General features: G+C 42.2%; 1 protein-coding gene across 8 annotated transcripts in view; it reads left to right on the forward strand.

Annotated features, from left to right (window-relative positions):
- The window catches only part of TLN2 (talin 2), a 410,573-nt gene that overhangs the window by 110,405 nt on the left and 274,275 nt on the right, over nucleotides 1-25,893 (forward strand). Inside the window, exon 1 of one of the 8 annotated variants that reach the window (XM_019755359.3) lies at nucleotides 17,120-17,194. The exons of the other annotated variants lie outside the window; for them this stretch is intronic. The gene's annotated coding sequence lies outside the window, so the exon portion shown is untranslated. Of the gene's footprint in view, nucleotides 1-17,119; nucleotides 17,195-25,893 lie in introns of those variants that run through there. 8 annotated transcript variants of the gene reach the window in all.

The following is a 25,893-nucleotide window of genomic DNA, read 5'->3' on the forward strand; positions in this document are numbered from 1 at the left end:
ACAATAGTCAAACTTTTCTTTGAAACGTAAATTGTAGCTACATTGCAGGGACCAAAGAGGTGGATGAAAAGATGACTGTATATGTTGTTGAGTGGGAACAGAAATATCAAATTGCAGATGTAAGAGGTTCGGTATTATTCAGTCAGGGGGATCGGGTGGTGTAGACTTGGACGATTAAGCTGCCATTCCGAGCCTGTCTTCCTGTTCATAAGGTAGGTTAAAAATACCACCTCATAGATAAATAGTGAAGAATAAGCCCGATGACATTGGTGAAGAGTTAGAATTGTACCTGGCAGAGAGCAGGTGTTCAGTTAATCGTAGTTGTCGTTTGCATGGAAAATGCTTAAAGTAAGGTTTGTCTAACTGTTCACTGGGGCTTATTTTGGTTGAAATGGGGATGGGGATGGAATCGGGTGTGAAATTGTTCCACCAGCCAGCATGTTATACCTTTGTTAGCTGGAAAACAAAATCAGAAAGATTTTTAAAAATCTGAGAGCAATAGAATGATTTCTAAAGTAATCTGTTTGGTTTTATTTTCACTCTCACTAGGTTGTTTTACTGCAGACATTTTAGTTTTGTATGTAGTTGTCTAATTTTGGAGAGGAGTGTGTATGTTGAATTCTTTACATACTTTGTCCTCGCCAGGGTGAGGGGTAAATTAGAGGCTCTCGTCCTGGTGGCTTGCATGGAAAGAATTTTACTTTAAGTCCTAACCTTCTCTTTGTTCTTCCTGTCTTTCCTTGTCCTTCATGTAGATTGACAGTGAAGTGTATCTGGTCCTTTGAATTCTGGGCCAAAGGTGCTTAAATTGCACACCTGAAGCTTGAAGGGAAAGGTGACCATAGTAGTTTTTTGGTGCACTGTAGATCACATCCCAGCCTTGTCTGTCTGCCTGTGGTTGAGTTTCTCATGTCTGTGCCATGGTTTTGAGGAAAGCAAAGAATGGCCCATATGGTGTGCGCCCTTACAGATGTGTGACTTGAGTTCTTGACACTGGGCTCTGATAAATGGTGGTGAGATTCTCAAGGATTAAAGAAAGTAGGACCATCATCTGCCTTTTATTTTGGAGGAAAGACATCAAGAAATACAGAATCTATATCAGTAAATCCTGGAAAAAAAATTTTCTTCCTGGTTTTGACAGGCTATACAGTTGGTTGTTATCTATGTTTCATCAAGATATTGGTGTCCAAATAAGATTTTAGGATGTAGCAGCCCACTTATCAAGTTTTCATGAATGAGATATGGGTCAACTTGCCAAGGACTGTTGCACAGCCAGTGCATGGGCAGGTCTGAGCTGGAGCCTGCCAGCCAGACCCAGCACCCTCCTCTACACCCCCTGGGCTTTCTACAGTTACCTGCTGTGGTGAATGTGAAGGTGAAAACTTTTTTGCAGGAGTCGCTTTTCAACAGGTGTGTGTTTTCTGCTTTTTTAAATTATTATTATTTTTTTATTTTGAAGCAAGCCTGACTTTCTAACCCCTGAGGTCCTTCTATTTGGCAAGTTTCCTTGCTAGTTTGTTCTGCCTTTTATGTTGTATTTTCCTGCAGCTGACATTTTCAGGACGGAATGACCCCCAAGCGTCAATTCCAGAGTTCAAAAGCCAGAGAAGAAAATTGCATCTTCTCCCTCTGAAGTGCAATTACCTTTGACTTTAGCAAAGATTCGCTAACCTTGCTGGGATGGGGGAGACTTGTTGTAGAGGCTTTGGAAGCTGCATAATGAAGTGAATGGTGTGCCCTGAAATTGCTTTCACCCCACCCCCATCCCTACCCCACCCCAATACTTACACACACTCAATTCCATGGATCCCAGGGCTGGCATAAGCTCTCAAAAGTTATCTACAGTTTCGATGCTAACTCTTGCTTGCTTTAAACATGCCAAGTGTTTCTCAGAACCAGAAGTTTACAAAGTGCGTTGTTGTACAGCTGTTTCAACGGAGCCCTCAAGCCAGCAACAAGGGGGAATAAATCCCAGAGAGAACAAGCTAAACTGGGCCATTGGAGTTAAGTTGAAGGGAGATGGAGTGTTCAGCTGATGTGTGACTTAACATTCTCAATGAGGTACGGATAGGCTGGTGTTACCCTGTACTTCCCCGGCTGTGAAGCCCTGGAATAAACACTTGTGATACATCTGCCTCCTCCCGTACCCCATCCTGCCACCTGATTGACAAGAAGTCAGAGGGTTCTCCTTCTGTACTTAGTAAATAGCTGCGTGATCTTAGGCAAGTTGTGCACCATCCTTTTAGCAGCTAGCATCTTGGGAGCCGGGCACTGTGCTAACTAAGTGTATTGTACGCACCTTATTTTGTCCTCTCAAGAACCCTATGAGGGTCGAGGTATATCTTATCTTTATGGATAAGAAAACTGAGGATTAGAGCAGGTTATGGAGTTGAGATTCACAGCCAGGTTTGTACAGACTCTAAAGCTGCTTATAAACGGTAAATTTGCAACACAGTAAATCTGGCATGTTTAATAATTCTAAACATGTTTGCTCTTAATACATAGCTTTTCATACATGTAAGTATGTATGTAGAGAGAGTAATCCTTGACTGACTCTCAAAGGGAGAAATTGACAAATCCATTGGCATAGTTGGGAGAATTTAACACCGTGTTTCCCTGAAAATCAGACCGGGTCTTATCTTAATGTTTGCTCCAAAAGACGCGTTAGGGCTTATGTTCAGAGGATGTCATCCTGAAATATCATGCTAGGGCTTATTTTCCGGTTAGGTCTTATTTTAGGGGAAACACGGTAGTAATCAATATGTCAAACAGGCAAAGAATAAAACAGTAAAGATACAGACGCTTAATCTGGTGGACATGGATAGAACACAGCTCCCATATCTGGACCATGTTTATTCTTAAGCACACGTGGACCATTTATGAAAAGTGACCATGTGTACCCTTCAACACATTTTTTAAAAGAGTCAATATCTTACGAACTAAAAAGAAACTAGTTAAGTGAGAAACGAAAGGCAAACAGGCCAGCAAGTTGCCCAGTGCTCTGAAATTGTGAGCTGCTGTTCAATTCCTTTCCCATGTGGAGCATACAGACCCCAGCTGGGAAGAGCTGCCAGTTTTGGGGGGCCGACCTGGAAGCAGCAGGCCGACCTGCTGTTGACCACCCCAGGTTTACAGGGGATTAGATGCTGCTGCTGTTTTCTTTTGAGGGGCCAGGGGTAGAGGGTTGTTTGACATGGGAAGTACTTACTCCCCTCCTCAGTGAGGCCTTTTGTAAACATAAATCTCTACCCTTCCACTCTCTTTGGAGGGAGAACCCTGAAAACCACCTGGGACTCCTTGTTTATGGGAATTCTGGGCTTTTCCAGCATTCCTGTGCCCTGATAACATAGCCTTTTCAATTCTGGGAAATCAAAGTGTCTTATTGCTACATAAATTAAAATCATTGGCTTTCAAAAAGCCGTGAATAGGAGCTTTGTAAATGGAGGATTTTCTACTCCAAGTTTGTCTCTTACTGTTACAGCTCCAGCCTCAGAAGGGTGTGTGTATAAGAAGCAGTTCTGGCTTCCTTGTTGGAGCTCAGCGGTGCTGAGGCAGTATGTGCATAGAGAGTGAGACGACCCGACCGACCCCAGGCTTGAAAGCCAGGGAGAGCTGTGTCTCCTGGCCTTAAAGCCAGGTGCTTCTCCTCTCTGATGCTCAGACAAGACTGCAGACACCAACCTCGAAGTAGACTCATAAAGAATAGATGAAATAATGTATTTTAGACAGCTCTGTACCTGTACCTAGCATAAAGTGTCAGTAAATGATACCTATTGAGACTATGGTTACCTACAACTTCATTAATTCAGACTCTTAGCTTAGTACTTGCAATCAGCTGGGTTGCATTCATACACGTGTTTATTCCTTCATTCTCACAGATAGTTGAGAAACTGTGGTGGGATCTGGAAGTTCAAGTTGCTTCCTACTGTCCATGACAAGACTCCAAGCAGGTGAATAGAGAGGAGCTTAGAATCAAAGGATTTCAAGTTAGAAACGATCTTCCTTCATTTCGTACTCAAGGGGGTGGGGTGGGGGAAGGTCCACAGAATGCAAACGATTGACCTCAAGTCATCAATGTAGTTCGATAAGACAAGGGTGACGTTGTTTTAGTCGTTGCCATAGTCACTGCCATAGTATCTGTCTGCATTAATTCATGTCACAACATCTTTATGAGAATGCCACTGCTAGTCCAGTTTTATATTTGAGGCGTCTGAGGCCTAGGGAATGTACGAGCGACACTTGATCGAGGTCACGTGGCTCCTGCCCTGTTCTATCCGGCTGCAGATCTCACCCTCCTCCCCAGAGCCCTATACTGCCACTTTGGTATTTTTAATCTACTTATTAAAATTAAGTTGCTAAAGCCAGCCATGTGTCCTTAGGCCAGGGGTCTTCCTTCACAAAACGAGTATCATGTGTAAAATGTTCTCAGAACTCCCTAAAATGTATACCAACCTCTTAGAGATGATTTAATACTGGCATGGGATTAACTTGTACATACAAATTTATGTGACTTGGTTCTATTAGAATTTATTGAATACATACCCATGTTCACTTCCGAAATGGGGTCATTCGCCAGGTCCCTGGCGACCTCCCCACCCTCTCTCCCCTGCCACATTTTCTCAGGCCATTGGCAGAGCTGTATTTGAGGTTAGTACAATTTCCTTTACCTGGCAATTTTAAGAATTCAGCTGGATCTTCCCTAGGGTATCAGAAATTGGTGAAAATTTACTGCCATCTCCCTTTCTTGCCAAGTTTGACTTCCGCTACTTTGTTCCCTCATGTTATATCTTCAGTGACAGTGTGCCAAATTTCCTTGCAGAAAATGGGACACGGGCTTAGACTTGTGGCTCTCTTGTCTGGAAGGACCCGTAGGGTAGTTTAAAGCACGAGGAAACTAAGTCCCAGAGAGATGATGTCCCGCAGTTGCCATTGTTGGTCAGCAGAGCTCAGGCCAGTGATGCTGCCCCAACGATAAGCTCCACACCATCCCGGGCTCTCGTTCAGGCTTTGCCAGTGTCCCCCCAGTGCCGTCCTGCTGAGGCATTCTCAGAGTCTGTCAGAACTCTTTGCAGTGTGGTGTTGGATCTGTAACTCTGCTGCCACTGGGAACTACTGCAAGAGAAGCTGCAAGAGGAGCGAGCTCCTGGCTTTAGTCTTGCATTCATGGTGGAAGTGTGAGGCGTGAGGGGGGTCTGAGTGGCCGTGATGTGGTTGGGCAGGTAAATTGTTTGTATATCTATTAGTTTTTCCCTTTCTTTCTTTCTTTCTTTCTTTCTTTCTTTCTTTCTTTCTTTCTTTCTTTCTTTCTTTCTTTCTTTCTTTTTAAATTTATTGGGGTGACAATTGTTAGTAAAATTACATAGATTTCAGGTGTACAATTCTGTATTACATCATCTATAAATCCCATTGTGTGTTCACCACCCAGAGTCAGTTCTCCTTCCATCACCATATATTTGATCCCCCTTACCCTCATCTCCCACCCCCCACCCCCCTTACCCTCTGGTAACCACTAAACTATTGTCTGTGTCTATGAGTTTCTGTTTCTCATTTGTTTGTCTTGTTCTTTTGTTGTTTTTGGTTTATATACCACATATCAGTTTTTCTTTAAGTGATCCACTGAACAGACAAACCCAATAAGTAAAATATTTAAGGAAACAAGTCAGTATCTTTTTCTAATGACTAGGAAAGCAGTGGTGCATTTCCTTTAGACGTGCGTGCACGCCAATGTAGAACTATCATTCGTGGGCGCTCAGGCTCATTGGTACGCATACTTGCATCCCTGGGGCTTCACTTCTGCATCTCCTCAGAGTCCCCTCCGAGGCCCAGTGATGCCAACACCAGAATTCTGTGCAGGCCACTGCTTTGGGGTTGCCTGGCCAGTCACAGTGGTACCAGGGGCCCTTCCCCCCAAGGGTCCAGAGGGATTCTCCTCTGCTGGCAGGATCCCTCTGAGATCTTAAAGGTGTTCTGCCTCCAAACAGAAGCAAAAACGTAAAATCTCATGTATCTGTCAACTTCGGATGCTGGCCCAAATGGACCTCTCCCAGATCCTGTCCCAAGTGATCTCTCTTTCTGTTCGGACGTTTGGAAATATTCTCTTGTTTCTGTTTTACAGGTAATGGCGGGTTTACCGAAGCCAGCTCCCGTTCTTAGGGAGCTTATTCTGTGTGTGTACAGACAAGCCATGAATAACTGAAAAGTTAGGCTGTGGAGCGTTCACAAGACTTAAGTGTGTGTGTGGACATTGCAGTATGTGTGCATAAACGCTGTAGATAGAGTCTGGTAACGTCTTTATGTGTATCTACAGTATATACACTCGCGTCCACGTACAGGTACATACACACATGCACATTTGGTACCAAAGAGACAATGAGTCACAGTCTTCCCTTTGATGCTTGGGAAGGCCTGAAGGGAAAATTTTAGGGGCAGGGGCCCTGGAGGGTGGGTTGGATTTTAGATTTTTGGTGAGGAGTGCACACTGCAGCTGGTGGGACTAGGGAAGCTATCAGAGGTTTGGTGCTAGAATCTGGAGTTTTCTTTGGATTTTTTTTTTCATGGTTGCTTAGTATTCTGTCATAACTTTTTTATACCATAACTTATTTGTTTAGTCCTCCGTTGATAGACATTTTTTGGTCTCTAGTATTTTGCTGCTCTTAATGCATATCCATGAACAAGTAGAGTTTTGCCTATGTGTGAATTTATAGGATAAATTCCTAAAAGTAGGATTGTTGGGTCAAAGGAACATAAGTTTAAAAATGGATAGATGTTGCCAAATTTCTTTCTTTGGAGGACAGATGTAAGAGAAGTCATGTTTCCCCTCTCCTGTATCCACACTGTTATACTTTCTGAACTCTTTCTTCCTGACAGATGAAAAATAGTGTTTTACTGTAGTTTTAATTTGTATTTCTCTTACGAGTGGCATTGAGGATCTTTTTACTTGTTGAAGAACTGTCTTATTTCCTTTCCTGACATTTGTTTGTACTTTTGTGCCTTTTTTTTTTTCCCTCCTGTTAGGCTGTTGCTCTACTTCTTAGGTAATTATTGGAGCACTTAATATACTAAGAAAGTTAGTCTTTGTTATTTGAGTTGTGAGTAATTTTTCCTAGTTGATCATTGGTTGTTGGATTTATTTTATAGTGTGTTTTTCCATGTATGTTTTTTCTAAACTTCGATACAGTTGAATTTACTCATCTTTTCTCATATGTGTCGTACTTGGAGCTTCCACACTTGAAAACATAGTAGATCCCCCGCCGCCCTGTCCAGCCCAGTACTATTATGGATTACTCTTCATCCATGAATCATTATCTCCAAGTGCAAAGTTGCTGAGGGGTCTATATTTTAGATGGAGGCTCCTGTGAGTCTCTTGAAGCCAGTTCATTTGGGAATCACTGTCTTAGAGAAAGTGTGGGTGATGAGTGACGCAGGTGATGAGTGACCCAGGTTTACATAATGGAAAGAAGAGTCTAAACTACTTCAAATATCACTCACCAGGAATAATTTGAATTTACTGGAAGCTGAATGAACTTTTGTCAGGCCATTGGGATTGTATTTGGTGCTCATTCCCAGCCAGCTGCTCAAAATACCCCCTTACAACATGCTGCACGGTTGTCCACGTTGGCTGTTACGGTCTTGTCCTGGGAAGTGCATCCCAGAATAGCCCCTAAAACACTCCTATAAAAGAGAACAAATTGTTTTTGTGTGTGTGTTTTTTGTTTGTTTGTTTGTTTGTTTTTTGTTCGTTTGTTTTTATTTTTTTTGATACAGCATTGCTCTTGCCTCACATGGCAAATAATGATTTGGCAATAGGATCATGTTATTGTTCTTAGTTTTGTGAACATGCTGCCTTGATTGAATTGACAGGGCCCCAAGTATAGTTGTTTAATCCATGGTTGCTTACGTGCTGTGTAACTTCGGGCAAGGCACTCAACTTCCTTCATCAGTTCTTCCTCAGAAAATTGGGAATCGTGATGCCTCACGGTTGTGAAGATAAGGTTAGGTAAAGGGTCTAATAATTCTCATGTAAATACTTAGGTTGGATGGGTAGTTGGCCTCAAATTTTTCTGTACTGGAATCTGTGGGGAAGGGTTTGTAAAACATGTACATTCTTGGGTCCTAAAACATGCATTTTCATAGTCATCTTAAGTTATTCTGAAGCAGGTGGCCCATGATCTGCACTGAGAGAAACTCAAAACTTAACTCAGGCCTTGAGTTAGGAGAGTCAGGGAAAGCTGGTGGGGATGTATTCCTTTGGCTCCATTCCCCATCCCTCCCCACGGCTCCTAACAGTGATCCATTTGGATCCAGCTAATATTTCGTTGTGAGAGCCCTAATTTAGGTTTTTAGACTCTTAGGATCTACACACACACACACACACACACACACACACACACACACACCAGGACGATTATTCTCAGAACAGAAAGCAGCTAATAGTATTTTTCTTTTCACCTGATTGGTTATTTAACAAAGAAGTTTAACCTCTGTGGGTAATGCCAGAGGATTTGAATCATGACATTTATATGTCGTTATGGGGCTTTGCAGATGTTAGCACCAGGCCTAGAGGCTTCCCTGGCACTCTGCCCAGGGAGAGAAGTTCCAGCAACCTGTGGGGAGCTGTTTAGAAAGATCCTATGCAGCCAGACCTGTGAATTACTGTGAGTTGATGACGTCACAAGCACCCTATTCTAGTGGCTTCAAGGCTCAGGTGATGAACTGCTATTTGCTTATGGCCTGAACCAAAGATGTTTCCTGATTGTCTTAACCAGTGAGAGCTGGGTCGCTTGGCTTTGGGATAATGTGTACAGCGCTTCCCAGATGCCAGTGTGGACATCAGTCACCAAGGATTAAAATACAGATTCTGATTTAGCGGGTCCAGGCTGAGGCCTGAGGATCAGCATTTCCAACCAGCGCCCAGGACGGAGGTGCAGGGACCTCACTCAGAGTAGCAAGGGATTGGGAGTCACACAGACCTAGATGTAAAGCCTGGCGCCGCCACTTCAGCTGCTACTACCTGGGTGCTTTCGTTGATGCGATAGCTTATCGAGGCGCGTTTTGCTTTGTATGATAGGGACAGTATGATTGAGTGGAATAAGCTGCACTTCCTTTAAAACTTGTCAACAGGTTTTGAGACCGTTTAGCATGCGACTAGTGGGTACCAAGCTACCGCTCTTGTTTGGCTTATGAGTCATGCCAGTATCTTAAAACCAGATGAAAGTTGATAGAAAAAAGAAAGGTATTTGGTAACATGGGTGGATTGCTGCTTTGAACTTCCCTAGGTGATTGGAAGGTAGGTGTAGATGTGCTTTCACTGGTTTGGAGCCATATTTCTGTGGAGATAATGGAAGATCACTTTGCTTATAGTCTTCCTGCTGTGCGATGGGGAACTAGGCGACATGGCTGCCCACTGGAGTCACCTGCAGGGCTTTGAAAACTGCTGATGCTCAGGTCTCAGTGGAGATTCTCATGGCATTGATCTGGGGTGCAGCCTAGGCAGTCGGATTTTTAAATGCTCCCTGGTGCTAGTATTCAGCGAAGACTGAGAATTAGTGGAATAAATGAATATATCACTTGATTTTTTTTCTCTGTGTTTTAAATTTATTTTTAATTCCCACATAATAACTCTTTTGTGTGTGTATGTATGGGTTTTGACAAATGCATAAAGTTATGAAATCACCACCACACTCAACGTTCCTAGCATTTGGTTTTCATAAATGCACTTTTGGAGTTTTCCTCCTTAAAATGTAAAACTGAAACACATGATCTTCACTTGACATTTATTATTACTGTTGTGTTGTTGTTATTGCTGCTACTATCTGAAATCCTAGCTCTTAAAATAAGTGTAAATTTTCAAACTGTTTTCCCAGCCCTTATTTGCTATGCAGTGGTTTGCAGGTTAGGGAGCATTTATAACTACAAATGCCCAGGCTACACCCCAGACCAGTTAAACCAGAATTCTCTAAGGTGGAGCCCAGACATTCGGCTTTCCAAACCTGCCTTGGAGTTAACTAATGGGCAGCCAGACCTGAGAACCACTTCTCTGGTTCTCCCATGAAGTACCTCCAGGTCAAAGGTCATGGTTCTTGTCAAGTCTCATCTTTTCTCAGTCATAGGTACTTCTGATCTATATATGGTTTCTTTTTTCTGTGACACCAATTTGGATGCATTTTTGAAAAGAAGGATTCAAGGAAAATAGCTTATTGATTATCTAGGATGGTTAAATATTGTTCACAAATTTTGTATTTTTGCCTACTTTCAGTGAAATACTGTTGATCTGTATAACACATTTTTTTTCTTAATGTCTTTCCTCTGGGGGCCATGTGAGCAGCGTGGTAATCATGCAGATGGTAATGGTACAGTCTGTACAGCAGCGGTTTGGGAGGTTGTCTCAGTGACGTCCCAGGCTCATTTGTGCATTTATTGTGGTAGTGACGGAAGCCATGGATGGATGCTTTCTGCTGGGCTTTGTAAAGTCAGTGGAATGCTTTCCTGACTTACCTGTTTCCGAGAACAGATGCTGTAATTGTAGTTTTAAAAAGGTGTTTTCTAAATAAGGAGCATTCAAGGTATACCTTCACATCTAGGACAAACAGCTCCTTGATTTTTAGGGGTTGGGGGCTCATCTTCTGGCAGTGCTTATTTAATCTGGAAGCTGACTAAATACTCTTCCTCCAGGAAGTAGAGTAATGCCATGTGTTATGCAAAGGTTCCAAAAATGCTCTAAACAAGATTCTCATTGGATGCTTAAAAGAAACACATTTTGTGGATAAGGAAACGGAGCCTCAAGGTAAGAAGTCATTACGTGCTCAGTCCCTCAGCTGGTTCTTAATCTTAGCCCATGCGTAGTCTTCAGTGGTTTACCCAGTGGTTAGATTCATCCAAGAGGCTGGATGATGACAAGAAGGTTACAAAGGATAGTTTTAAAGGGGTAATGCTATCAAATTCAAGCTTGCTTGATTGCCTGGCTCCTTTACTCCAGGGAGTTTTTGGTCCTAAGAGGTCAGTTTCAGACATTGAATTGGGGTACCCTTTACTTTTTATGGTATTGGGAAGGCTGCTACATATCTTAACCATTTTCTCTTGTCCCAATAATTCTCCTCCTGCTACGCCTTGAAGAACAGACCTTTTCTTTGTTTTTTACTATTCTAATGCCAGCTTTATTCTTTTATCAAAGTTTAAGGATAACGTAGTAATTAATGGCCGATTGGTTTGAGCACCTATGAGCGCTTGTGCCCCATTAGCCCTAATTCTCACCGGACTGCAGCAAAGTATCGTTAGCATCAATGGTCTGCATTTGTCTGAGGCCTCAGAAGTGTTGGACTGGAACTGAGATGTATCAGATGAAGAAATTATTTTCGAGTTTTAGAATGGAAAGGTGTTTTTCAGGGACATGTGCTGATAGAAGCAAATTCCGTCCCTCGTGTGTAGTCTTGATGGGCCCTTAGAAAATCCTTCCTCCTTGGTTTTAGATTTGGGGTCTTAGTTTGATCTTTATATCCATGAGGTTCCATGTGCACTTTCTATGAGGCAAAAGGAGATCAGTTCTACCTGTAAATTAGAAGGTTAAATTTTCCCTTCTAACCTCTTTCTATGTGAAGAAACATATCCCTACTTGACAGATTTAGGCCATTTATGAATCGATAAACCTAGGCCTGTCACTCTGAAAAATCGTTACAAGTTCTAAGAACAAATGGAATGCTTTAAAAAAAATCTGGGGAAAGATATATCTGATTTGATTTACTCTGGAGAGAGCGTGAGTGCTTTATAACCTGGTGATTACCATAATGAAATATCTTTATTCTTCAGGGGAACATAAAGTGACAATAGACCTTAAAGCACAGTATCATGTAGCTTACTTCTGCTGGGGGACTTAGGGGGATTCGGTCGTGGTCTGCAAAGAGAGACCGTCAGTGGAATCTAAAATTTAAGGCTAACCTCAAAGTGAAACCATAGTTTAACTGCAGGGAAGGATTTGACAACTTCTCCTTTGGTGGCCCCCACCTCCCCACACCTTAATCAAATTATAAGCAGATAAATTCCAAGGCCGTGCTGATAGGAGACACACTTTCTCAGAAGCAGTTTTGTTTGTATACGTGTGTGTAGGATGTTGGGTGTGGAGAGGGTTGCCCTGTTACATGATGTGTGTGCCAAGATTGGATGGTGGGTGGGATTGCTAGGTACCTCGGAGACCCTCTGTGCTTTGAATAGTTCTCATGGTGGTGAGGATGGATTTTCCATCGCCGAGTGGGTTCAGGTCCAGAAAAGGACATCTCACGTGTTCGGGATGACAGTGTACCTTCAGTGGGAGGGGGACACTTGGGAGATGAGGAGCCTGCAGTCAGTTTCAGACAAAGGCCTGACAGGGATGTAATTAAAGTCAGCCTCCCTGTGAAGGGCAGGAGCCGGGAGAGCACAGGCTTGTCTATCAAATCCCTGAGCGCTAGGATGCATGGGCACCTGTGGAGCTGGAGGGAGGGAGTTTCAGTGCACGGTGGGTGGTTAATCCAGGGGGGCTCATTACCTCAGTGGGTCAGGTGGACATCTAAACATCTACTGGCCATGAAGCATTCCAGAGAGATTTAAAGCTGCTATTCGTCTGGCCATCGTCTTACCCTTTCATTGGCTTATTTTATTCAATAAACATTACCTGCAGATCCTCTGCACGGGAGACTGAAAAATGAGCAAAAGGGTATTTTGATTTCATGACTAAACCTCTAGCTACTTATTGTGCCGCTATTTATAAATACTCTTCCCCAAATTCAGTCAGTCCAAATGAACTCATTATTTTGTCTTGGGTTTCCATTAAACATTAAAAAAAACAAAAAAAAAAACCTACTAAAAACTGAGTAAAGATCCCAGCCTTCAAGGGGCACTTGATAAAATTAGGAGTGGGGAAACCTAAGAACCAATCACTATAAAATGATGTGGTGGGTATGGAGGTGGGGGGAGGGAGAGACGTATGCAAGGCATTATGGGAGTACAGAGGTGTGGTCCCCAGCAGTTTTGAGGAGGGATAGGTTATCACAAAAGGCTTTCTCAGGAAGGTAAGGGAAGGAATGTTAGCCATAGCCAAGCTGCTTGGGGACCCCAGCCTAGGGGGTGAGAAAATCCTTGCAGAAGGCCAGGAGCTGCACTCTGGAACTTCTGGAACTCTAAGACAGTCATTGTCTTTGGGTATTAGGATCCGTGAGAGACTTGAGATAAAGAAGTGCCAGACACGGCATGTCTTTCCACCTGGGGGGCAGCAGTTTTGGAAATGGTATTAAAGGGGGTTAGGCAATGCATTTACAGGTCACAATGCATGATCTGGTTGTAAAGGCAAAATTAATGCACTCATGGGGAAAATCACCAAGGAGTTCAGGCAGTAACAGTGCCAAGATACACTTGTGTTCCTAATGGAATTTATGGGGGGAGGGGAATAGGGCTTCCCCTAATTTTTTAATGTGGCAACTGAACTTGGCTGTCCCATCAGTGTCTGCTGCAGTCACTGTTGATGACAGAACAGAGATGGACGCTGTTCCTGCCCCGTCGAAGGGAGATTTACAGGCTTTAGGAACCGGGCTATAAGCTTGTGAAGTCAAAATTAAGAGGTGGCTGACTTGACTTGCGCTTTCCTGTTGCTGCTGATGAGGGGCAGTGGTGAGAAGTGGGTAGCGGGGACCTTCACCCTGAGGAGATGTTTTTGTCGCTGTGTTATGGGTAATGAGTTGTCTTTGAACTCTTCTTTCTACTTTTGTGTATGTTTAAAATTTTCCATAATAACTTTAAAAACGGGAGAGAATAGTAGCTTCACAGGTTTTTATGAGAATGAAGTGAGATCTGACACAAGTGAAGATCTCACACAGTGCCATACTTGATAAGTATTGACTATTGCTATTATTGGCTACAGTCTTGGCCACATTTCACTTTTCCTTCCTCAGTCTTATTATTTCTTGCTCTTGACTTTCTTGGCCCGTTCTTGTGTTTCCGGTTTGGAATTTGCCCTATGGATTTTGGACAATCTGGCTTTTCTGGTTTTGATCCTGGATGGTAGTTGCAAGGAGATGCCTGTAGCTCTTCTTTTGTTCGTTCATTTGCCCAGGGAGCCACCTCGACTGACCACGTCTGCCCTAGGCCCTGCCCCCAGGTCAGCGTCCTTGATTGGAAGCTCATTTACCCAGGTACCCCTTGGGTATGGGGTGGGGAGGGGGCTGAGATGGGAAGAGAATGAACTAAAGTCAGCACCTTTGATAATATCCCCCTTTCTACAGTGGATGGCTGCTTGAAATGTTTTGTAAAACTTAGGTTTCAATTGCATCCTATTTTTATTTAAATGTATGTGTATGTACAGTAGTAACGTCTGTGATTCTGTGTGCCTATTGACGTTATCATATATTTATTCTAACTTCCAGGATGTTTGTTTTCATTTGGTATTAAGCCTGAATTATTAGTGACGTTCAAGCTTTTTGTGTCTTTTCTTCTGGCTGTTCCAGATGCTTTCCTAAGTTGTGGATGATTTGTAAACAATGTGTTTACTAGGTGAAAAGAGTATTTAAAGGAACTATGTGGTGAATCCTTTCCTAAGAAGCAAAGAATATTTAAGACTTGTTAAATGTGCCAGTGTGCTAGGCCCTTTCTTATTCCTCGGTGATTTGTGAGATATCCTTTTGAAATAAATGTTATCTCCATTTTTGCTTTTCCAATATCACACACCTAGTATGTACTAGGATTCTTTTGGTTGTAAACTGAAGAAAACCTACCCCATTTAAACAATAGAGGGAAGTGAGTGGTTCTTGTGACTGAGAAATCCAGCCATGGGTTGTGCTTCAGGTATGGTTTGATCCAGATTCGTGTTGGTATTAGGGATCTACTTCCATGTCTCCAATGTCCTTCCAGCCCCAGTGTTCTCTGAGTTATTGAGGGGTTATGTCAGGTCTCTTTATGCTCCTTCTCTCTCAGAAACCCATAGGAGAAATGACCTATAGTCTTCCATATAGTAATTGTGTGTGTTCTTAGAGTTGGTTAATCTCCACTTGACCCTGCTCTTCTATATGTTAAATCCAGGTTTCAAATTCCTCTAAAATGTTCCTTGATGAATGGATAAAGGAGATGGGATATATATATGATGGAATATTATGCAGCCACGACAAAGAAGAAAATCCTGCCATTTGTGACAACATGAATAGATGGACACTAAGGGCATTATGCTTAGTGAAATAAGTCAGAGAAAGACAAATGCTGTATGATCTCACTTACATATGGAATCTGAAAAAGCTGAACTCATAGAAACAGAGAGTAGAGTGCTGGTTGCCAAGGGCTGGGGGAAATGGGAAAATGTTGGTCAAAAGGTACAAACTTTCAGTTGTAAGATATAAGTTTTAGGGATCTAATATACACTGTGGTAACTATAGTTAATAATGTATAGTTAATACTGTATTATATTTGAAAGTTGAAAAAACAGTTCTTGTTTCTCTAGACCTTTAAAAAATACTGTGGAAGTTTCTTCCCTGTAAAGCTGCACACTGGGTGGTCCAAGCCCAGTTTGGTGCCTCTTCCCTAGTAGCCCCTCTCTCCTCGAGCTCACTTCACCCCTTCCTCTGGACCCCCAGCACTTGTGGTCTCTGCCGGCTGTGGGGCATCTATGTCTGTGGCCATCTTTTCGTGGGTCATTCCAAAAGATCATAAGCAGTGATAACCAGAAAGGAAGGTAGGGGCCTTATCATGTGTTCCTAGAACAGCTTGTCACCACAGATACCTGGGAGAAAAATGTGCACGGTGTGGATAGGAAGGGTCACATTTTCCTGAAAATGACAAACATAATTCCAGAGCCTTGCATAGATTCTAGGCTCCGATCTGCTTCAGGACACTTTCATTCCCTGGAGCACTTGTTCCATCATCAAGCAATCTTACACATTCTCTTCTCTCCTTCCACCTTCTGATCATCTATTCTTTTTGGGAGAAAAACCTTTTTAAAAGCAAGTAAGTGAAGTTACCCCAAAATAGCACAGTGTAATGTTTCCCAGGCAAGACATAATGGAAGTAAAGAAACGGTATCGCGATAAGTTAGCTTTATTCTGTTTTCTGTTTTTTGGTGTTTTTTTCTTGTTTGCTTGTCAACAGTGGCTACACAGCCATTGCATTAATAGCCCTGGTTCTGTGCTAAGTCAGTGGAGATTTGGGGATGACCTCAGGGAACCACAGTTCACTGTGTTAAAGTTTTTCTTTTACTGACTTATGTGCATAGGAAAATTTGGGGTCAGGGGATGAAGAACAGTACATTTCTTTGCTCTTCCATAAACTGTTGTTGCAATAATAAGGTACTGGGGTGGGGGGTGGAGGGGGAGTCCACATTTTTCTATGGAAAAAGAAGGAAGGAAAGGCAAAACGGGGGTTGGGAAATGGTATGTTAACAGGGTAGGAAACATTACCAGGAAGGCAACCTCTTTTTAACCTTGCATTTGCATCGTGTGTGTGTGTGTATGTGTGTGTGTGTGTGTAGATGTGTTCTTTCCTGAGTTTTCTGGCAGAGTTCCAGGCATAGCAGAGTTGGAAATCTTTGGAAATTTGCATATCCCTTTTATACTCAAGTAAATCAATAAGGAACAATTGTTCCCTGTTCCTGGACAGAGGCCTGAAATCCATATTGCTGTGTGTGCACTGCTGAAACTGAATCACTTCAGAACCCTGTGCAGGCCTAACCTGGTGGTGCGTCTTGGCGGTGCCTTGTTCTGATTGGGTACTCAATAAATATTTGTTGAGTGGATATCCAGAATGTCAACTCGAAGCTGAGGATGTTTCTGTCCTAGACTGAGCCTGGCAGTTATTTCAACATGCTTTGGAAAGAGCGCCCGAGGAGGACGTGGCTGGCTCTGTGAATTTCAGGTCTTCGGATTATTTATCCTTTCTAGATTCTTGTTCTATGAAGCAGCAGAGCCAGATATGCCGGACATTAGGTGGGGCCGGAACATTCTGGAAGCCTGGAAACTTGATGAAAAGGAAATAGCCATTTCTTCTTCTTGGGGGAAAGAGCAGGTCCTCTTATTTGAGATGTGGCTGGTCAGCCTGGCAGACGGACGGAGGTAGGCACTGCCGTCGATCGTTACCACCTCTGAAGGGGGCTTGTTTCTGACCTGCTGGTGACAAAGAGAAGGAGTAGCAGTAAGCCACGTGGCTCTATTGAAATAGATTCCTGCTGGGGCTTCCCCTTTAAGCCCGACAGGTGAGCTGGGGCTCTGATCTGTCTCTGTGTTGGATCCATGGAATGAATTTAAAAGGGTGGACAGATTTTGTGGGAGTGGATGGTTGGTTTTTCCATGGATGGAACTGCAGCCGTTTGGATTCAACCCTCTGATTTTGCCATATTAATTTTGTTAATTTCCTTTCTTGCCCCACAATTGTGAACTAGGGAGATCTTTTGGAAAGGAGAAGCAGAAAGGCAGGTGTTCCAAACTGGCTTCTCAGGAGACAGTCTTCCTAGCATCACTGTGTCCTAAGATTGCCTCTTTCTGAGCGGACAGTAGGACAGGATAGACGGGCCCTCTTGGCAGACAGGCTAGTATGAGAGCCTGAGTCGCTGGTGAGGCCATCTTGGCGCCATGGCCAGTGTGGATGGAGTGGCAACACCAGGTTGGTGGCTGGCCACAGGGCCAAGGCAGAGTCCCTGAGAGCAGGGGTGCTTTGAGAACTGTCTCCAGCAGCCACATGGCTAACAACAACAAAGCTGAAGCTTGAGAGTATTTATAGACTAGAGCGAGGGAGAGAAGGAAATTCCTGCTGGTTCTGTGGTATGCAGCGACCATGAGAAGGCACGCAACATCTCAGTTGACAAGCCCTTACTGTGATGTTGCGGCTTGTTTACCAGCCCCTGCAAACAATCTGAACCTCTTCAGGACCTATTTAGGACCTATTATTATCCTATTAACCCCATTAATCAGAGATGAAATAGGATAAAGAAGCAGTATTGAAAGAATGAATCTGGCCATTTATCAAAGAAACTACTGAACCCTATGAGGGGAAAAATGACTGTGACTGTTGATAAGCTCTCAATCATTATAGGTACATACATATTTGAAAGGTATCATTTATCATAGTGTTGTAGCTTTTGTCAGGTAGCCCTTTCATTTCTATAACCTCTTGAAAAACATGTCAAATGCTACTAATATAGACCCCTCCTGGGACGTCAAAATGTTTGTGCGGGTAGCAGACCTGTCATGCCACACACAAAAGGCTTGGATCTTGCATGGCCAGGATAAATCTACTCTATGGCTATATTGACATTTTGCTGCTTTACCTTTTCCCATGTTCTTGTTGTCACCTTCAGTGGAGATGGTACTGGTTCCTGACATCATTCCTCACCTTGCTCGTTATTTCCTGGCCATCTCTGTGATGGAGATAAATCTGAACCTGTTTATTTCATGTCTCTCATTTAAACTGTACAGCTGTATCTCCAGCGTGCTCTAATGGGACCTGGGGCTACAAGCATGAAAAGGGATGTAAAAGGCTTGGAGATGATTGGAGCCTTCTGTTCTATAGATGCGTTGGGCTGTGCTTTCATATCTTCCGTTCTGGTGTTGGCCCCAGGATGATTTTATACAGATGTTTGAAAGATACGGGACTTTACTTTTTAGAATGCACAGAGTTAGTCTGCATCGGCATTGGAAGGACTTCAGTGATCTGCCGACGGGAAAGCAGCCTGATACATTTCTTATCTTCATCCAGCTGTTACTGCCAGTCTGGTTGTGAAATGTGACAGGACCACAGCCAACTGTGTATGTCAAAATATGTTTTATCTGAAACTCCTTTCTGTTCTCTGCTTTGCTATGTGAAGTAAGGGGGTATGACTGGCAGTGATCAGGAGGTCTAAATCACATTTTGCATTTACCTAACGAGGATTTATTGGATTGCTGCCCGTCACAACCGTATTGTTCATAGGGGCCCATTATGAGGGGTTGCAAAAGTATAGAGAGCTTGCATTCCAGTTTGAGAATGTGTTTGTGAAAGGATAATTAAAAGTATAAACTGGGATAGAGATGACAACTGTTATCGATAATTTACTCGTGGTCAGACAGAGCTCAGAGGAAACGAGAAATCTATGGTCCTGGATGTCTGCCCTTAGCGGGATTAGGACTCCAGCCTGAGTCTAGAGGACCAGACAGAATATGAATAACAGAGAAAACAAGGGGGGAGCATTTTAGGCAGGGGAATGACACAGTGTGGAGGTGGGATTGGATGAAGTGTGTTGGGGGAAAATGTACAGACTCTTTGAACAGTGTATTTATGTACTAAGAGAAAAGGGAAAGACCAACTTATAACGGAAGGAGTAGGCATGCATCATGATGCTTTGGATAGTGGAAAACCCAAATTAGCTTAAACAGTAAGGATAACACAGTGACTCAATAACAGGGGAAAAAAAAGGCCCACTTCTCAAGTTGCAGATGTGGTTGTCTAGGGTCTATTTTCCTCTCTCTAGATTTCCTCGTATTTATAAGGTGGCTGCCGGCAGCAACCAAGGCTACATGCTTCTTTGTTCACATTCATGACCATCAAACGAAAGACCTGAGCTGGACCACTCATATGCTCAGGCCTGGGTTTCTTATCATCCCAATTAGTCAGAAGGGAGATGAGATTGTGCTGACTGGCTTATGCCAGTTAAGGGTTAACCTCTGGAGCTTAATTTGGAGTCAACACCACCCAAATCCTATGGCTGCTGTATAGCGATTTCCCAAAGGAAAATCTAGAATGGTGCAAAGGAATAGGAGGGTAGAGGATGGGTTAACAAGGAAAAACTGTCCACTCTAGCTTTGAATGATGTACAGCTTTGAATCCTAGGGTACATTATCTTAAGTGATTCTAGACTTTATCCCATAGGCAATGCACTGGGAGCATTTGTCTTGGTCCTTGATATCAAGACTGTTTAACCTTTGCCTTAACCATAATCTCCTCATGCTCAGAAAAATTACTTGGTTACCGATTTTCCTTCTCATCCTCATCATCTGTTTTTGCTCCTTCCTAGGACTGCACATGCTCAGTCAATTGGCTTTTTTGAGACCCTACATCATACCAAACTTGAATGGCTCTGGAGGACTACCCTTCTTCCTTCCTGTGGAGTGTTCTGAGAATATACCCTACTCACTTAAGATTCCTCTGTTGGAGGCTATTCAATTGAGCCTTCTGTTGGTCCACATTACCATTAATAAAAATTATGTAGAATTACTGAAGTTTAGTAGTGCCATTCAGAGGCAGGCCATCCATTCATCCGTTTTTTTCAACGGATTAGTACCTATATGTGCCAGGAACTGTGTTGGCCTCTGGGGATGAACCCCAGTATGGCACATCGTCCGTACCTTGAGCTCCAGTCTGGTTCAGGAAGCCACAATTCTGATTTTATGTGATGGATATCATATGTAGCATATGATAGAAAAGAGGCATTTCTCTTAACTAAAGGTGTTAGCAGATTACATTTCCTATTACATATTAGCAGAATACAGATATTATTCTGCGGCTCGGGCTGCAGTTCCTAAATAACTGGCAGGGGAAATGAAAATGCAGGTTCCCAAGCCTGGTTGGTCTGAGATTCCAACCAGTAGGCTGGGAAATGTGGTCTGGGAATCGCACTTTAATCTCTAACTCCTTGGGTGGTTCTGACCATGGTGGTCTAGTGACTGCTGGCCTGGAGTGCAGCATGTGGGTGCAGGGTTGCAAGTGTAGCCTGGAGTAGGGGAAGAGCAGGAGTCTGAGAGAGTGATCAGAGCGGCTGCAGAAAGCCCGAGAGTTTCTAGGTCTGAGTGGTCAACAGGACCCTGTAGAAAGTTGAAGGCATCTGGCAGCAGAGCGTACGTAGAACAGGAAACACTATCTTAGCCTTGTTTTTGCACAGTGGAACTAAAAAATCTTTCCAGAATAAGACTATTGGAATAATTACTTATCTCTAAACTCATGCAGCCAAGAGAGTTCAGGTTCAAAACTCCAAGTGCTGTTCTTAGTCTACTAGTCTGCCTCCCAGTTGGAAATTACTTATCCTTGGTATGTTAGCACAGTGATTTTGGGGTGCTCATGAGTAACCTTGAATACCACTCTACAATTTGCTTGATTCATTATATAAAAATATGATTGATTCAAGACTGAATAAATGTGTAATACTGAATCAGCATGGGGGGCAGAGGATGAGATATACAGCGTTTATGCAGTTAAGGATATTAGGGGGCCACTTACATTGAGCTTCATTTCATAGAATCATTAAGACTTAGTAAGGCATTTTAATTTTCTTCCTCGGACAGGGTAACCATACAAACCTTCTCCAAAAGTCTTGACTTAGAAAGCTTCTGGGAGTGAGCTGGGGTCTCCATTTTGTGGCCAATGTACTAGATAGACGACGCTCGTACTTCCTATGCAGTGATGATTTTTGTTTACCTGGTGTTAAAACAAACTAGATTTCAGATTAACTGTACGGTTTGCATTATTATTGGAGTTACCCGACCACCGATACAAGCTTAGTGGAAATGACTGGAAAAGTCATACTTTTCAAAATAGCTTATAACTACTTTGTTTTCGTTTAATAAAAATGTATTAGTCAAGTTTGAAAATAAAGGGCCACCAAGAAAAAGAACTATGAGAGCTGCTTCGTCCTTGACGTTTAATTATTTATTGTTTGAGGCATTAAAGTGTGTGTTGATAGAAGGTGCAGGAAAAGACACTTAAAAAAATATTGACGGTAGGTCAGTTGGCCCAGGATTTCTCAATCTTGGCACTGTTGAGTTTGGGCCAAATAATTCTTTGTTGTTGGAAGCTGTCTTGTGCATTGTTGTACGTTTTCCAGCGTCCCTGGCCTCTACCCACTACCCCCTTTCATGACAGTCAACATTTGTCCCCAGACATTGCCAGATGTCTCCCCGGAGAAAAATCACCCGTTTGAGAACCACTGGATTAGAGACATCAAAGCTTTCTATGGGTATCTTGTTACTCTGCTGTTAATCTATCATTTGAGGATTTTGTTCTAACTCTTAAAAGTAAAGACTGTTGATTCTCATTCAGATTGCATATTTGCAAATTTGTCTACTTGGTAAAATTTCTCTGTAACCCCCAAATCTATATTCTTGGCGTTTTGCAGTCATTCCTGGACACACACATGTGCAGTGAGGCCAAACATTTGAGTCATCGGATACATTAGTTCTCAGCGGAGGTCAAACAAGGTGGTGCTCTGCCTTCTCGTTTCAGCGTTAGCCTGTAAACAAGTGTCCTTCTCCTGGTCTATTTAATACCACATTTTTCACATCTTGGTGTTTTTTCTTGGTGATTTCACTGTTTAAACTGGCCCGAGTGTACTGCTGAAGTGCTGTCTAGTGTTCCTAAGAACAAGAGGCTGTGACATGCCTTGTGGAGGAAATATGTGTGTTAGATGAGCTTCCTTCAGCCGTCAGTTATAGGACTATTGGCCATGAATTCAATGCCTGCCTGCCTACCTGCCTACCTGCCTACCTGCCTACCTACCTACCTACCTACCTACTTACCTACCTACCAATCTAAGTACCTACCTACCTATCGATGTGTCTTTACACAGAAACACTCATAAAACAGGTTATGTATTGATCAGTTGATGAAAGTGTTTGGCCAGAGGCTCAGAGCCCGCATGCTGTATTTCCCCGCCATTCGGTGTCCGTGGTGACTGGACCTACTGCACATAACAAGAATCAGCTCTATTTTTTTCTAGTCTGCATTTCAGAAGCCTGCGTTTTAAAGATCTAATGTGATATATGTGTTAACCTTCATTGCTTTTCTTTACGCAAAAATAACATAGTTACGTTATGGAAAATGTGTAAAATAAACAAGTGCTGAGCCAATGGATGTAAATATTTTTCAAGCCATTATATACCTTGTGAAAAGGTTTACCGATTTACATGAGAAATTTGCTAGAATGCCACTTTCAATGCATCTTTCCCAACATTATTTTGTATTTCTTGTAGTTCTGAAATGACACAGTTGATAACTGTGAGAGAATTCAAATTATAGATATTTTAAAAATACAGTGTAAAAGTCTCTCTCACTTTTCGCACTCTTCCTCAAGAGTGTTAAGAATCTGGTGTCATTTTAAGCCTTTTAAGAAAATATGCATAAAAATAAATGCATTTTATACCCATATTTTAATATGGAAGGGACTGAATATCTGCTTACTATATGCCTTTTGCGTTATGCTGGACGTTATATGACTTAGGTGGAAAAGTGCTTCATCATTTACAAAATACTTAAGTTGTCAGGAGAAGTTGCATAACTGATGCTTCTGTTTAAAAGTTATTTTTTAATTTTTGTGCTGAGCGCTTAGCTTTTGATACATATCTTTTAATCTAATTTTACTTTTTTGCCGGTAGCCTAAGCTACAGGCACAACACAGCTTCAGTCTTACCATTTTATTTTCTCCCGCTATTGGCTTGACAGAGGATTTCAAAGAATTTAATTTCCTGATAAAAAAGGAGTGAATCATTGGATGCAAATAGGTAAATATTATCCGGGATCAGTCAAGATGCTTAATATAAGTTATTACCACAGATGTGTGTGGAATGATTGCAATGTGAGGCACACGGCCATGTAACGCGAGTCTCTGACCCCTCCCCGCACCGTGGCTGGAGGAAAGAGGACACGTGAGGGATGGCTGATGCTCACTTGGGTGTTTTATTCACACATGGAGTGACTGGAAATCCTGTACATGACGATCCCCTTGATCTGGGGTGAGACCTTCCAGTACCAGCTGTTGGTACTAGATATGGAAGTTTGGTTGCATTCTAAGCCCGATTTATGTCAGCAAGCTATAGTTTTTCTGAGGGTGACTTAGAGAGACATAATAAAATGTGCTCCTGGGAAAGAAAGACTAAACTGTGAGTAGCTTTGATGGATGGAAAAACTCAGGAGAGTTGCAGACCTTTGAAATAAGTGGCCAATAAGACGCTCTTTCTAGGATGGTGGGGTAGAGAAATCATACAGGTTTAATGTTACCTATTTACTTTTTAGAAAAAGGTCACACTTCCCCAGGTTAGGAATTACGTGGTCTCTTTTCTATGACAGTCTTAGTTTACTCTTGGGATTCTGTTGGTTTCCTAGTACAGGCACTCAGATAATCATCAGAAACCGAGAGGCACGCCCTTAAAAGTGCATAGTTTCTCTTTTCAGGACATCTGTGGGAGAAATACTAAGGAGAATGTTTAAAGGAAATATTTCAGATGTCCACATTACCCTCATACTTTTTTATTCCTGAAAAATAGCAAGCAAACTTTTTTAATCTATTATTTTTGAATTTGTGAATATTTATGAAAGGACTTAGTTGAGTGTTGTTCCTCTATACTAACATTTTTTAGTTAAAAATAAACCATTTTATGTATAAATACATAATGATAAATGCGTATCATTAACAAGGTTTGAACTATCACCTGTTATGAGAGATTTAATCAATTATAAAAGATTCAGAGTAAAAGGTAAAGGATCATGTTAATGGTGTCCTCCCCCCACAAAAAAAAATCCTTTGTAAATGTCTCTGTGTTGCATGTCTTTGATTTTGTTTATCAAATATACAAGGCTTAATTGTTATCTGTGAACTTTTGTCTACTGGGTTTTGTAAAGATAAATTCTTCATATTTTTTCTGGTTTTATATATATATTTTTTACATTTATCTCTTATCTACTTGGAATTTGTTTTTGTGTCTGATAGTGGTAGGGTTGTAACTTTATTTATGTGGGTATTTACTTTCCCAACATGATGTATCAAATAGTTTGCTCCTTTGGTACCAATTTAAAATGTATCGACTTGTTTGCTGTTTTCATACTTGTTTTAAATAATGTTTATTGTAATATCTATATAGTTTTCTATATTCTCTATCATGTTTAATGATCTATTTATCTATTTCTGTGATGATACCACACTGTTTTAGTTACTGGTGCTTTACAGTATGTTTAGTTTTATCAGTGAATTTAGAGATGTCAAGAACCAGATGTAAAAGAGGAAGAGAATGGCACAGAAGATGTGCACTGTGATCGCCCAGACTCCTGTACTTTCTCGTGGTTGGTTGGCAGGTCCAGATCTGGTCTGTATCTGGGTTGCCAAAGGTGGGCTGGCAGAGTTAAAGCCAAAGGTACAAAATGTAACTTCAGCCCATACCTTGTAAACAATCATCCTTTCTTTTTAGTAGATTCTACCTGGGAATGCTTTCATTAGGTAAATTAGCAAGGGTGCCTAAAGCCATAACCCCAGTACTTTAAAGGAAGGGTTTTCCCATCACGATTCCTGGAGCCCTGTGTGATCTGGAGCCCTTAAGGGCCTATAGGACTATGAAGGCTCCAGGTCTCGTTCCCCCATTGCCACCAGAGAGACTCTGCTGTTAGGGATCTGTGTTGCTTATTGGGCGTCTGAGTAAACTTACATTTGAAGACAACACGTTGCTGGTTTTAAAGCCATCATTGTAATTTGTTTTACTAATTTGTACAGTGATATTGATATTGCCTAAATAACTATTTTATATTCTAACTGAATTGCATTTCTCAAGGAAAATCTCCTTGCACACAGGACTGAGAAATGATTTCTTCATTTTATGAAGACCTTATAGCAGTTAGGCTGTGCATGAGGGTGATTGGGTCACTTGTGTACCTGTCATATTTCCTCTGAAAAATGGGGAGCTTCTTCAGGACCTGCTGGGGTCTTCCTTTTGTTTCCCATCTCTCCTCCCCTCGTTCCTGAGCCCCGATCACACGAGTTCAGAAAGTACATAGTTCCTAATTCTCCGTGGACCTCGGTGAATGAACATCCCCAGCCCCCGTCTGCGAATCATGGCAACAAGAAGCAGGCAGTGGTTCAGAGGCATGAGTTTTCCAGCAGCCTGAGTCGCCTTGGGTCTTTGTGCAGGAAGGCAAGTTAAGAGAGCTCTCTAAGTAGCCTCCTCT

Source organism: Rhinolophus sinicus, chromosome 3 (assembly GCF_057876585.1).
Source record: "Rhinolophus sinicus isolate RSI-liver-muscle chromosome 3, RSI-T2T, whole genome shotgun sequence".
In the NCBI taxonomy this organism is placed as follows: domain Eukaryota; kingdom Metazoa; phylum Chordata; class Mammalia; order Chiroptera; family Rhinolophidae; genus Rhinolophus; species Rhinolophus sinicus.